This window comes from Podarcis muralis, chromosome 11, assembly GCF_964188315.1.
Source record: "Podarcis muralis chromosome 11, rPodMur119.hap1.1, whole genome shotgun sequence".
NCBI classification, from domain to species: Eukaryota; Metazoa; Chordata; class Lepidosauria; order Squamata; family Lacertidae; genus Podarcis; species Podarcis muralis.
In genome coordinates this window covers 12,759,111-12,774,155 of record NC_135665.1, presented here as the reverse complement: position 1 = coordinate 12,774,155, position 15,045 = coordinate 12,759,111, and the positions used below count along the sequence as shown (strand labels likewise).

At 45.8% G+C, this 15,045-nt stretch overlaps 1 pseudogene; it reads right to left on the bottom strand.

The window, feature by feature from the left end:
• Positions 1–11,293: 11,293 nt before the first annotated feature.
• On the bottom strand, positions 11,294–11,736 carry LOC114606487 (large ribosomal subunit protein eL33 pseudogene; annotated as a pseudogene).
• Positions 11,737–15,045: the final 3,309 nt, after the last annotated feature.

Sequence of the window (15,045 nt, the reverse complement as noted above, 5' to 3'; positions counted from 1 at the left end):
ACCATTGGAAAGCCCTGGAATGGGGCATTCAATAGGCCGGTGGGAAGGCCAAGGGTCCAGATAATGGGTCGATTACAGTGGTACCTTGGGTTAAGTACTTAATTCGTTCCGGAGGTCTGTTCTTAACCTGAAACTGTTCTTAACCTGAAGACCACTTTAGCTAATGAGGCCTCCTGCTGCTGCTACACCGCTGGTTATTTCTCGCTTGGACTACTGCAATGCGCTCTACGTGGGGCTACCTTTGTAGGTGACCTGGAAACTACAACTAATCCAGAATGCGGCAGCTAGACTGGTGACTGGGAGCGGCCGCTGAGACCATATAACACTGGTCCTGAAAGACCTACATTGGCTCCCAGTACGTTTCCGAGCACAATTCAAAGTGTTGGTGCTGATCTTTAAAGCCCTAAGCAGCCTTGGTCCAGTATATCTGAAGGAGCATTTCCACCCCCATTGTTCAGCCTGGACACCGAGATCCAGCTCCTAGGGCCTTCTGCCAGTTCCCTCGTTGCAAGAAGTGAAGTTACAGGGAACCAGGCAGAGGGCCTTCTTGGTAGTGGCACCCACCCTGTGGAACACCCTCCCATCAGATGTCAAGGAGATCTGAAGGAGAAGACATCTGAAGGTATAAGAAGGTTTTTAATGTTTAATATTTTATTATGTTTTTGTGTATGCTGGAAGCCACCCAGAGTGGCTGGGGCAACCCGATACATAATAAAATTGTTCTTATTGTTCACCCAGTGCCCTGCAGGTTGCTTATGGAACGGGGAAGGCCAAAATTGATGCTCTTTTTACAGAAAATGTGGGGAGAGAAGCACTCTGCTTTGTAAGTGGTGTCTACCATGTTGAAAGTACACCAATAAAAGAATGAAAATGGTTTATTGAATATTTACATATAAATTATAAACAGTTAAAAACATTGGCAGGAATATTGTGATAACCTGCAGTTTCATAAGCGTGTATATTTAAAGAAGATGAATAAATGAGTAAATTAAGTTAATTTGGATATGCGGAAGATATAAAAAGCAAATTTAAGGAATCGCAGAAAGAGGGGGAATGGAGCAAATTTTGAAATGTTAAAATGAAGTGCCTCCAATTGCCAATATTCGTCCCTCTGGCAAATACTGGCCGGCGACTGCTTGCCAACCACGTATGCTTGATAAATTGGAGCCCTGCCATAATGTCTCTGAAGTTTCACCAGCTTCCATCTGCAGTAATCATATGGGCATCATGACCACAGTTGCGCATTTGATCCTGTGATATATCTGACCACTGTTCCTTAAATCCTTTTTAGAGGTGGCAGCCTGGCTGTGGAAAAGATGTCAGGCAGATGAACCTGAGTTACCCAGTATCGCTCGCTGCCAAAGAGTCTCAGGTTGCAGCCGTTCCTCCGTGAGGCTGCAATCATGCGCCCATCAGCCAAAAGGAAAGACTATAGTGAGCAAATCAGAAGGAAGCAGTATGGGTTATTTGGAAGTCTGTCCAGAATGCCAGTTTGGGCTGTTCTGGCTGTCCCCAAGTACCCCAAGCTGTGTGCAAACTTAGAGTTGCTGGCTGTCATCCTCTTTCTCATGCAATTGTATACAATTCCAGGGTGATCAGGTGCCCGTGGAATACTTTCCGGTAGTTTTTATTGTGATACCCCTCAACCTCCCACTTGTCCATTGGGTCTCTTTCTTTGAAATTCATTCCCATTGCTTCCTATCCCTCTAGCTTTCAGTTGACACTTCTGTTTATTTGTCAGGGCATTTACCATATTTTTCACTCTATAGGACGCACCAGACCATAGGACGCACCTTGTTTTAGAGGGAGAGAACAAGGGGGGAAAATTCTCTCTGCTCAGTGCCCCTTCAGCGAAGCGGCAGGAGAAACGGAGCCCCTTCCAAGACTCTCCCGGCTTCAGCAAAAGGAACCTGAAGCCTCCGGAGCACAGCGGGAACTCGCACTGCACTCCAAAGGCTTCAGGCGGCTATCCCTGAAGCCTGGAGAGCGAGAGGGGTTGGTGTGCACCACCCCTCTCGCTCTCCAGGCTTCAGCGAAAGCAACGCAAAGCCTCCGTAGTGCGGAGGAAGCACTCCCTCTGCGCTTTGGAGGCTTCGTGTTGCTATTGCTGAAGCCAAGAAGCCTGCATTCACTCCATAGGACGCACACACATTTCCCCTTAATTTTTGGAGGGGGAAAAGTGTGTCCTATAGAGTGAAAAATACGGTATTTATTTATTTTGAAGAAGAGGTTCCAGAACTTGTTGGCTTTTTTTTAGGGGGACCAACCAACCAAACTTTGTTGAGCATGCAGTCAAGGTTGTTGAGCTATTTTTTTGGGGGGGGGGAGATTGCCCCTAAGTAATCTTCTCTTCTTCACCCACTCAGCCTACCAACGGTTTTGGCACCTTACGATGGCTCCCTCTGCTGCACCACACCAATCGCTGTGCTGCTGTGCCGCAATACTACAGAGGTGCTGGAATGCAGCAAAGAGGTGCCGGAACGCAGTTCTGGTGAGTTCCACCTGAAAAAGCCCTGCCTACACTCACCTTGAAGGTGCAGCATTTTAGACCAGGTCCTCAAGGTGGTTTTGAGTACCACCTTTGCTTCTAGCAGAATGTTCTCCTCATCAGTGGTGTAGCATGGGTTCCCAGTACCCGGGGCCGCATGGTGAGAAGGAAATGGATGGAGTACGCATGCGCATTCAACTGCCTAATGACATCCATGTCACCCAAGAGATCGAAACTGCAGAGATAAGAAAAGAAGAGTCATTCTGTTGTCTGCAGATGTCACTTCCTGGTTCACATGGAGAAGCCATTTTTAATAGAGCCCAGTGTCGGAAGCACACAGCAGTATTGAGGCAGCACTGGATGTTGAAATTTTGCACCCCTAACAAATTTGCACCTGGGGAAACTGCCCATTTTGCCCCCTCCCGCATGCTATATTACTGCTCCTCATGATGGGAAGCTGTTCCAGCTGCTTGGTTGCCGCTTTGCTTAATGACTCTTTCCAAAATTCAGGATTCATGCTGGTCAGTTGACACGATGCCCAAGGGTAAAAAAAGAAATCCATTTGTAATCAGAAAGCTCTCTTGGGGAGGACTGCACAATAATGTGAGTTAACAAAGAGCTGGTTTGCAAGCACTGAAGGAGGGATTGATTGAGGCTGGAGGAACATGGCTCAATTGATAGAAAAGCATTACCAAAATCATTTTGTTGGGTCTCTTTACCACTTCCACCCAAAATAATATGTCAAAGGTAGCCTAGGGGAATGGCATAGGTTTCAAAGAAATAGCTTCACTGCAGAGTTCTCTTTCTGGATGCTTTTCATTCACCAAGTCTCATCTTGCATATTGACAGCACGTCGTCTCGTTAAAGACTCATTGCAGAGCATTCCAGAGGAATATTACCTTACCCACTGGAAACTTGGACCAGTGAGTCTATCATGCCTTACAGTATTGACAGGGTTGCCTGGGTCACTTCTGCCTTCTATGCTGGCCTAACAGAACGTGGAAGGTTGGTTCTTGCAAACTGTGAGTGCTTTGCTGGGTGGACGTTTTGAATACCAAGGTTTATTCAACTTACGAATTGCTTCCCGAAAGTCCTGGTGCAGTTTGCAACGAGGATAAAAGGCAGTAATGAAAAGACATAACCATATTAAAGACATCATCAGAGTATACACACACACACACACACACACACACACACACACACACACACACACAACATTTAATCACTGATGCAGCCAAAATGTCAGGGAAAGCAAAAACTTATTTGCTTGGCACCAAAATAATGACAAAATTATGCCTGATGGGTCTCCATGGGGAGCAACTGCAGAAAAGGCCTGTTCTCTCATCACCACCCTCCGGACCGTCCTCAGAGGTGGCACACAGAGAAGTGCCTAAGATGATGATCTCATAGTCCACACTGGATCATAAGCTTGGGTACTACCACAAAAGGCCTTTTCTTCAGCCACCACTCACAAGGTAGAAGGTGGGGCTCTCAAAAGATCTCGATTGATAGGCTCAGGTGGAAGTAGACACTCATTTCAATACCTGGGCCAGGCCATCTACAAATCTGAAGGCAAAACCTGGCATCTGGAATTGAACCTGGAAAGAAATTGGCAGCCGGTGAAGCGCTTTCCATTCTGGTATGACATTTTCTCAGTGGTCAACCACAGTCAATCTGTCCACCACATTTTGGACCAGTTAAGGGTACGGTTCACAAATGTTCTTCTGGGTCAATCCCATTGTAAAGGGAATTGGGGGTTGCTTGTGCGTAAGGGGGTTGCTGCTCTAGGCAACGTTGTCTGGCTAAACCTTTCCCTGGCTGGACAGCCCTTTCTCCGTGGCTGTGTCAGTCACTGGCAGAATCCGTCAGTGGGTGTTTCCTGAACTTCTTCCAACATAAAAGCTCTTTGACGCCAAGTCTCCTCCTAGCCTCCCTGCGCGGAAGTCTTCTGCGCAGAGTGGGCGTGGCCAGCGGAGGTCCTGGGCTCTCTCCGCTGGTCTCTGTGGAAGAGTCTTGGAGCCATCTCTCCGAAGTCCTTCCCTGCTCCCCTTTCTTCCTGGTGTCATGCCGATTTCCTTCCCCAAAGGAAGTGTTCTCTCTCTCCCTGCTGGTCCCTTCTCCTGCCTCGTCGGGGAGCCTTACCTCCACTCTTGGCTCCGATGGCAGTTCCCTGACACCCATGTACTGTAGAGCAGCCAAAATTCATGAAAGTCACTGCAAACCGTCAAACCACCTGAATGCCCAGTGCTGGACTTAGCGACATCCTCAAGCTGTGATCTGGGTCAAAATGGTGAGACTCTGTCCAGAGCCAGGCTTCCTAGTGTTCCTCTCTTGCTCCCAATAGCATAGAGCCCTTCTTCATCTTAAGCATTGTGAAGTTTCTTTGGTTTCACCATCTGTTTTTGTTTCTTGAAGTCTCTTTCTTCATCTCTCCATTGTTTGGTCCTCTTTCTTAGCATGTTACCTACTATGTATTCTTCCTTCAGCATCCTCGCTGCCGGCTTGCTGTCTCCTGAGAGCCAGCGTGGTGTAGTGGTTAAGAACGGTGGACTCGTAATCTGGTGAACCGGGTTCGCTTCCCCGCTCCTCCACATGCAGCTGCTGGGTGACCTTGGGCCAGTCACACTTCTCTGAAGTCTCTCAGCCTCACTCACCTCACAGAGTGTTTGTTGTGGGCAAGGAAGGGAAAGGAGATTGTTAGCTGCTTTGAGACTCCTTTGAGTAGTGATAAAGCGGGATATCAAATCCAGGTTCTTCTTCTCCTTCTCCTTCTTCTTCTTCCTTCTTCTCCCCCCCCCCCAAGTTTCCCTACATCCCGGGACAAATGCCCATAGGACGTCCCTATTTTCATTGGAGAAATGTCGAAAGGTATGTAGCCATCATCTGGGTGAAGTTTAAATCCTAGCCAAACAGATGAATTTCCCTCCCCTCATAGAAGGTGGGCTGTACATTGTCTTGCTCCCTGAGCAGCTGTACCTTCCGAGTTACCCATGAGTTCAGACTAGTCAGCATCAAAAGCTTTTTGGTCATGTGTGCAATGAAACAGAAATTATTTCACCCATTCTGAGTCCATATAGCATCAAGTCTGGGATCAGGCTGGTCTAGTTTAGGGAAGCTTTTAATGTTTGATGTATTACAGTATTTTAATATTTGTTTGGAAGCCACGCAGAGTGGATGGGGTATAAATAATAAATTATTATTATTATTTATTATTATTATTAATAATTATTAATTATTATTATTATTATTATTATTATTATTATTATTATTATTATTATGTTTAGCCTCCAGATAACCTCATCTTTCATTTTGGTAAAGATATATTTTGTAGGTTGCATGAATTTTGCTGGCACTGTTTTTGGTTTAGACTCAAAAACCCAACATAGCCTGGGTCAAGACGTTCAGCGTCCAAAGGATGAGGTTGCTGTATACAGTTCCCTTTCTCCTTCTGGTTTTTATTGTCAGTTGGTTGAATAAATATTCTCAATTGTTTCTCCAGAATGACAAAATTTCAATTCTTTGTTTTGAAACCAGAATCTGTTGTGGATTTTAAAATGCTGAGTATATTTAGCCCTGGCTGAAGTGTTAACCCACAGATGCAAACAATAAATTCCAAGATTCACCCAGCATAAGAAAGAATACATAGCAAAAAAAATATATATATATATATAAAAATATAAATCCTCTTATGTGGTCTATAAGTATACCTGGTTTGCTTTGGGGGCTCAGTTCTTCCAGTATGGTGAACAGTCTTGTTATGTAAGTTGTGATCACTGCAGAGGGTGGGATGGGGAGAGCCTCTCAAATGTCCTTAGAAAACATTGTGGACTATTTAATATCTGGCTTGGTAAGCACAGTAGTTATGAAACAGCTTTTTAGAATAATTTTGGAACTCTGCCTCTGTTTCTGTTTATTTTAAGGCTTATTTGCAAGGGATAGAATGACCGTGTCCTAAAGTATACTCCAAGCGAACCCTCTCAACCTGACAAATTAATACCCTACCAATAAGGTCATTCCTTGAAGCGAAGACCCAATGTTAACGATGCCCACAACCGTTGCCAGCATTTTCATCATCCTAATAAATTTACTCTCAATTTCAGGAGGTGAGATCAGGACATGGTGGACCAAAGAGGCAAGAGGGGTTCACAGGGGTCGGTCTGCCCTCGCTGCCACATATTTAGGAGACCCCAGGCAGGTCTCCAGTACTTAGCTCACAGTTCTCAAATGTCAATAGAATGAAGGATCTCTGGGCTACTTTGCTCCCTGCCTCTGGAAACTTCTAGGTAACAATGTTCCACATTTGTGTTTTAACACTTTGTAAAAATGTATTGCCAGGTTTGTTTACACATTTATAATGTGTATCATTTGCTTGTTTTGGCTTCACGAAATTAAGACCATTTGCATGAACAGGGCAACACATTTGTTCTGCAATACAAAATTGTTAAGCTCAATAGCCTTAAGAACAGCGCCTGCTAAAATAATTGAAATAAGCTCCAGAAACCTGGGTTCCCTGACACAATTAAATATTCTCTTGTTTTGTTGTTGTGAACCTTTTGAAATACATACCCTCACATTTTTCAAACTTGCAAAAGCTTGAAACAACTACATTATTATTGTTTTTAAAAGTTCTTACAGTGGTTCCAAAAGCCACATGTAGAAGGAAATGAATGCATTTATGGTTGTGCTTATACATGTGCCCTACGGATAAAATGACACAAAAAGGTCCTTACATACCGTATTTTTCACCCCATAGGACACACTTTCCCCCCTCAAAAAATGAAGGGGAAATGTGTGTGCGTCCTATGGGGCGAATGCAGGCTTTTGCTGAAGCCTGGAGAGCGAGAGGCATTGGTGCGCACCGACCCCTTTCGCTCTCCAGGTTTCAGCAGGCTATCCGCAAGCCTTGCAAGCCCGGCGGGAGTTCCCGCGGGCTCACAAGGCTTGCGGGCAGCAGCCTGCAGCCCGAAGCATGGGGCGCCCTCTAGAGGGTGCCCCGTGCTTTGGGCGGGTGCCCGCAAGCCTTGCACGCCCGGCGGGAGGTCCCACCGGGCGCATGAGGCTTGAGGTGGCAGCCTGCAGCCCGAAGCACGGGAAGCCCTCCGGAGGGCGCCCCATGCTTTGGGCAGGTGTGCGCAAGGCTTGGGGTGGCAGCTGCGGCTGGGGGGGGGGAATAATTTTTTTAAAATTCATTTCCCCCCCAAAAAAACGAGGTGCGTCCTATGGGCCGATGTGCCCTATAGGACAAAAAATACGGTATTTATGGCAGGTTCAGGATCCCTTAGCTATAGAAAGCATGATGTAGCATAATGTTGGATTATAAATAATCCCTGTGATATGGACTCTTTCTTGCCACAATGTCTGTCACGGGATTATTTTTTGTTTCTTATTCACATCACTGTTAAAGATTTTGTTTGCTTTCCGTAAAGGTTGTACCGGGCTTGTGCAGTTGGGCATTCCTGCCTTACTGAAGCCCCATTCTTGTGCAAATCTATGCTGTGCATTAATACAACAGCACAAGGGGTAGAAGGAGAACCAATTTGCTTGCTCATTTATTTGCAAACTCAGGTATTCAGAATGCACGCTTGTTAAATGTAACAAGTTGCTCCCACACCGATTCTTAAGTACTGTCTGTATACCAGTGCGACAAGGCAGCATCTAGTTATGTGAACTTCACTCAACTCAAATCCTTTCTCTTGCCAGAGGAAACCCAGTAACCCCAGATCTTTTAAACACAAGAACTAGGGACATTTTGTCACGACTGAGCTGTGTATTCATTTCACCAGTAGAGTCAGGCGGGGAAGTTTGGAAAAGTGGTACTTTCCCATATCTGTTTGCTGTGATGGTACACCCTGTTGAGTGTCTTGGGACATCATGTGCAGTGCCAGAAGCAAGTGTGAATTCTTTCCCTGTACTTTGCTGGAATGATGGCAGGAACACGAGAGGCCGTTGCAATGGAGGAAAGAATGTGGTAAGAAAGACTCAGTACGGTCCGTACGCCAATAAAGGTTTGAGAATCTGACTCAGTACAGCTTGGCCATTCTTGGTCCAGTTTTGCAATCCCAGAAGTACTGCCTGCAGAATTAGCTAGCTGGAGCGTTGTTGTGCATCACTGCGAATACTCAACAAACGGCTACAGATCAATGTTGCCTGTGTCGGTGTGTGGGACAAGCCACAGAAAAGGAATGCTTGTAATAACAGGATTGTGAACTGTATACAACAAACGACTTCCATTAAATAGATTTAACAAGTCAGCCAGTCCCTATGGAATAAATGACACAGGATAGTGACAGAGGCATCCGCTCTGATTATGTAGACTACAGGGATTGGTGTCTGTTTTTAGAGCAAAAAAGGCACAATATCCCAGTGCCAGATACTTCAAGTACCAGAATCCACCGGGGGGAGGGGGGAGAGTGGACAGAAACTGGGAGGGAAGCCATGCACCTCTTTTGCTCTAAAAGTTGAGTCCTCTCATCCATTTGGTTAAGTCAGGTCTTGTTGGTCTAAGCACGACAGCCCCACCCCCCAATGCTGGGACCAACTTAGTGCCTCTGCTGTGTAAATAGAAATACAGTGGTGCCCCGCAAGACGAATGCCTCGCAAGACGAAAAACCCGCAAGACGAAAGGGTTTTCCGTTGCGGAGGCGCTTCGCAAGACGAATTTCCCTATGGGCTTGCTTCACAAGACGAAAACGTCTTGCGAGTCTCGCCATTCCCCCCCCCGCTTCCCCCCCTTTTTTCAAAGCCGCTAAGCCGTTAATAGCCTTTTAACAGCTTAGCCGCTCAGCCCGCTAAGCCGCTAATAGCGCTAAATCGCTAATAGCGCTAATCCGCTTAGCCGCTAATGGGGTTGCTTCGCAAGACGAAAAAACCGCTAGACGAAAAGAATCGCGGAACGGATTCTTTTCGTCTTGCGAGGCACCACTGTATAAACCAATCTGTCTTTTTAAATAATAATAATAATAATAATAATAATAATAATAATAATAATAGTCAGAGCTGCCCTAGGTCCCAGCTCACAAAGGACCAACGCCACTCCGTTGTTATATACAAAAGTCTTTATTGAAGTTCAGTTTCTCTTTCACAGCCGCGGCGCGCAGCTCTACGTCTCAAACTCTAGACCGCCGAAGCTCCGTCTGAGTCTCCTCCCCCCAGACACCAGTTTAAGACTCTAGCCTTGCTCCACCTCTTCCTTTGCTCTTTTCTCCTCTGGGTCCGCCTGTCCGCTGGGGTTTTACCCTTCCTAGACTCTTCTGACGCTGAGTCCCCTGAGTCTTCCCCCTGCCTCCGGCGGGCTTTAGAACCTGGTTCCCAATCCGGGTTTTCTGCTGTCCCGCGCGCCTGTACATTTGAACTTGGCGCGCGTGCCCACCCGGCAACCTTCCTCCTGACCGTTACACTGCTCCTGTCACTGCTTTCCCCTTCGGGGATGCTAGCTGGGTCTGACCTCCCCTCCGTTCCCCCACTCTCCGACAAAGGCGTGGTCAGCCCTGACTCCTCTTCCTTTCCTGCTGGAGGAGACGCTGGCCCTGACACATGGGACTCTTCCCCCCCACTACGCTCTGGTGGGGAAGCTGGTCCTGATCTCCAGCTGCTGCTTTGGGAGTCCCCGCTGGCTCCTTGCTTCTGGTGCGTCCCCCCTGGGACCCCCCTTGCCCTGACCATCGGCGCCCCCTTCTGGGAATCTTCTGATTCACTGGAGAGGCTCATGGAATCTCTCGGGTCACTGTCATTCTCCCCTCCGCTGCCCTCAGATTCTTCCCCTTCGCTCTCCATTTCCTCTCTCCCCTGTGCCTCTGCTCCTGAGCCCCTGACAATAATAATAATAATAATAATTTTTATTTGCTTTTACAGGTGTAAAGATACAACAATACCAAATACATATCCATATTTAAAGATTTCTCGGAATCGCCAGACTTCCCATCATACCTTCCCTGGGTCCTATTGTCAACATTTTCAGCTCCATATTATTTCATCATCCATATTTTTTATCTCTCCATATTGTCCATAGTAGTTGTTACATTACAAGTGTTATTAGAATCCTGCTAATGTTTTCATCTGCTTACAGTGGTCTCCCTTAAATAAATTATAAATGTTTCCCATTCTTTCTTGATGTTTTGGTCTTCTTGGTTCCTGGGCTTTCTGGCCAGTTTTACCATTTTGGTGTAATCCAACAGCTTGGTTTGCCATTCCTCTCTGGTCGGGACTTTATCTTCTTTCCATCTCTGGACTAATAGCATCCGTGCGGCTGTTGTCGCACACATAAAGTACCGTATTTTTCGCTCTATAACACGCACCCGACCATAACACACGCGTAGTTTTTAGAGGAGGAAAACAAGAAAAAAAATATTCTAAACGAAATAGTGGATATATGATTTTTGTGGTTCATGCTGTGGCCACAGACATGTGATCTGACAGTGAGTTTGGAGTAGTCCAATGCAAAAATCCTGAGGATCCATGTGGATCCATGCTTTGTAACCACGGAGGAGGGAAGGAAGGGGAACCATGGATCCTCTGCTCACGACTGCAGCAGATCCCCTCGCCACCCGCAGGCATTCGCTCCATAACACGCACAGACATTTCCCCTTACTTTCTAGGAGGAAAAAAGTGAGTGTTATGGTGCAAAAAATACGGTATTTTCTGCTCCTTTGGGATGTCGGTAGCTACAATTCCTAACAGAAAGGCTTCTGGGTGGTTTTTTTTTACAAAGGTTATTTTAAACATTTTTTTCCAGTTCATTATATATCATTTCCCAGAATGCTTTTATTACCTTGCACGACCACCACATTATTTATTTTTTATTTTGAATACAATCTTAATTTTATTTTCACTCTAAATTTAGACTCTAGATGGATACAGCATCACTCGGATCCTGTGTCCAATGGCTTTGGCAGGTAGGTTGGAGCGGAACTTTGCCTGCACCATGCTGCTGTTTCCATGGGCACGGGTCACCTTTCCCCAGATCACTCTGTTGGCTTTGCCGCCAGGAGTCACAGTGTTGTTTTTTGCTTTGTACACATAGGCGCATTTCTTGCCCAAATAGGATTCTGTCTCATTACGGGAATAAACTCCCTCAATTTTCAGAAGAGCTGTTCTCTCTCTGGTTTCAAAGACCTCGCTTGTAGCCAGCAGAAGTGGCCTTGGACCACAACCTGCCAGTCATGGTGTTGTCTTGAAGTCCTGTTCCCAGCAGGCCTCAGCAGCACCGAGCCAAGATGGCGGCGAGAGAGAGCCACGACCACCACATATGATAAAAAAGGTACCTTCTTTTACTTTGCATTTCCAGCAGGTATTTGTACTTGTATTATACATTTGCACTAACTTATTAGGAGTCAAATACCACAGAGACAACATTTTCATATACCGTATTTTTCACTCTATAAGACGCACCAGACCATAAGACATACCTAGTTTTTGGAGGAGGAAAACAAGAAAAAAAATATTCTGAATCTCAGAAGCCAGAACAACAAGAGGGATCACTGCACTGCTGTTCTGGCTTCTGGGATAGCTGCACAGCCTGCATTCGCTCCATAAGACACACACACATTTCCCCTTACTTTTTAGGAGGGAAAAAGTGAGTCTTATAGAGCAAAAAATACAGTAATTTTCTTTCAGCGTACAACATGCCGAGAATTTCTAAACCAGTCTGTCTTCATTCTCCAGGGGGATGTTGGATGGGGGGATTTCAGGGACCACATCTGGCCTGCAGACCGGGGGTTCCCCACTCTGCTTCATGGCACCAGAGGCTGTGTCTGTTTCGTAATGTTTAGCCCCAGTGTCCCCAAACAGCATGTGTTGGGGTCAAGCCGGTTTACTGTTCAGGCTGCCTCGAAACAGAACCGGAATGGCGCCAATTCATCGATGGAACCACCCAAAGCTGCATTTCTGCCACACAGAAAAGCCCTCCATGTGTTCCCATCTTCTCCTAAAAAAAACCCCAGAGCCAAAAGCTACCACATCAGTCAGGCTTGCTATAATGAACTCCAGCTTCTCCTCTGTTTGGTCCTGGCAGTGATGCTATACATATCATAGGAAACCACGAACCCCAACCGCAAGACGAACGCCTCCGTTTCTGTGCAACGTTTTCCTCCTGCAGGGTGCTCACATTATCAGGACTTGGGTGTCACAATGCAGACGCTATTAGAAGGCACCTGTTCGATACAATGGAAAGGCAGTCTCCTGTGATTAAAATATCTCTTTTATGACAAATGCCGCACAACTGTTTGGCTGCAACTATAAAGCAAACGGGCTATTTGCATATGAAAGGGGATTCTTATACATTTGGGAGTGATGGAATCGGATCTCTATGTGGCCAAGGAAGCGGGGATAGGAATATTTTCTCTCTCCTTTTATTTCCATGGATGTTGATAGGGAAAGGCCACGGTTTTGCATCCGCTGTTCTGGAGCTATTGATCCGGGCAGCACTGATTGCTGGAATGTTAAGTCTGTCGTCTCAGCAAGGAATCAGAATTATGCAAGATGTGCCAAGAGGAAACTTACTTTCCAGTGTGTGTGTGTGTGTGTGTGTGTGGTTTGACACCAACTGAGCAAAGGCAGCAAGTGAGAATTTGAAGTCTGGAAATAAACATGTATATTCTTTGTGATGTTATTAGCAGTGAATACTTGAAAACAAGCCGGGTTTCAGTTCAGGATCCCAGTATGAATTTAGTGTACTAGGGAGCCCCGCAGATATCTGCCGGGTACTCTGAAGGACACATGCATGCACACACGAGCAAGTAAATATACAAGTAATCACACAAAACTGCATTTGGTTTGTGAGCAGGGACACTGCTTGCCCCGTCTTCAATAAACTATTCTGTGTCCAGTTCTGGGCACCACAGTTCAAGAAGGACACTGACAAACTGGAACGTGTCCAGAGGAGAGCAACCAAAATGGTCAAAGGCCTGGAAACGATGCCTTATGAGGAACGGCTAAGGGAGCTGGGCATGTTTAGCCTGGAGAAGAGGAGGTTAAGGGGTGATATGATAGCCATGTTCAAATATATAAAAGGATGTCATATAGAGGAGGGAGAAAGGTTGTTTTCTGCTGCTCCAGAGAAGCGGACACGGAGCAATGGATCCAAACTACAAGAAAGAAGATTCCACCTACACATTAGGAAGAACTTCCTGAAAGTAAGAGCTGTTCGACAGTGGAATTTGCTGTTAAGGAGTGTGGTGGAGTCTCCTTCTTTGGAGGTCTTTAAGCAGAGGCTTGACAACCATATGTCAGGAGTGCTCTGATGGTGTTTCCTGCTTGGCAGGGGGTTGGACTCGATGGCCCTTGTGGTCTCTTCCAACTCTATGATTCTATGATTCTTACTTCCACTTTCCTAATGTATCAATCAGCATGCCATTGTGGGGCTGGTACCGAGCATGGATGCGGGTGGCGCTGTGGTCTAAACCACTGAGCCTCTTGGGCTTGCCGATTGGGAGGTTAGCGGTTCATATCCCTGTGATGGAGTGAGCGCCTGTTGTTCTGTCTCAGCTCCTGCCGACCTAGCAGTTTGAAAGCATGCCAGTGCAAGTAGATTAATAGGTTCTGCTGTGGCGGGAAAGTCATCGGCAGCAGTGTCTGGGTGTAAATTGGTGAAAATGTCCTGGAAAATCTATACGTATGGCAGCCTGTGCCAATTTTGCCATTTCTCCCTAAAAAAGCTCAACAACGTTTTTTGTGTGTCTGGATTTTCACTGTTTGAAATATGGCAATCCTAATGCACTGGGAAGTGTAGCATAATGCTTGCTTTGATCCAACACCTCCTAACTTCCCTGCAAAAAAATCAAGAATGAATGCTCAATATATAGGTCATCTGGAAGCCCCATGTTGCTCCCTGCAGCCCCTGTTTCACATCTGGGTCCTGTTGGCGGACTTTAAGGTTCTGGTAAAGAGCAAAGTTGATCCTGCAAACTAGAAAGCCATTTGCCCTCCTTCAGCATATCTTTGGGATTGGGTCTTTAAAAATAGTGTTCCATGGCAAAATCTGTTCAAATGTAATGTTGATACTTGTTAACAGACTTGAGTAATTTTATGAAAGAGGCAGGAGATCAAGAAACAAGACTGTCGAGAACTTAGCATAAAGGCTAATCCAACTGTGTACTGAGAACCGATCCAATTAAATCATACATTTGCTATTCATCCCTTTTAATTAATGCTTCCCTGCCTCGTTTACGCCCACATTAAACCATCCCTGAATTATGGTTCTTGGCTCATGCAAGTTTGCATGACACAAGTCTCTATTAACCTTGCAAAGATGAGGGTGGGAGGAACTAAGTGGGATTTATGTAACAAGGAAACACAGAACTCGTAAGTGAAGATTTAGCATGCTGCCTCACTCAGGAATTCCACATCACCATGCCTTCCAACTTGGTTGGAGGAAAACGCTTACACTTTTTAAATGGGCAAGAGAAGCCCATATTAGGTAAATAACAGGAGCAAGAAGAAGGATCTATTTCTAAAGCAAGCAAGCAAGCAAACAAACAAACAAACCAATCTACATGTGTGTTTCTGCACCACATGGAAACACAAAAATTACATTTAGGATTTGCAGGATCAGTGGGCTCATT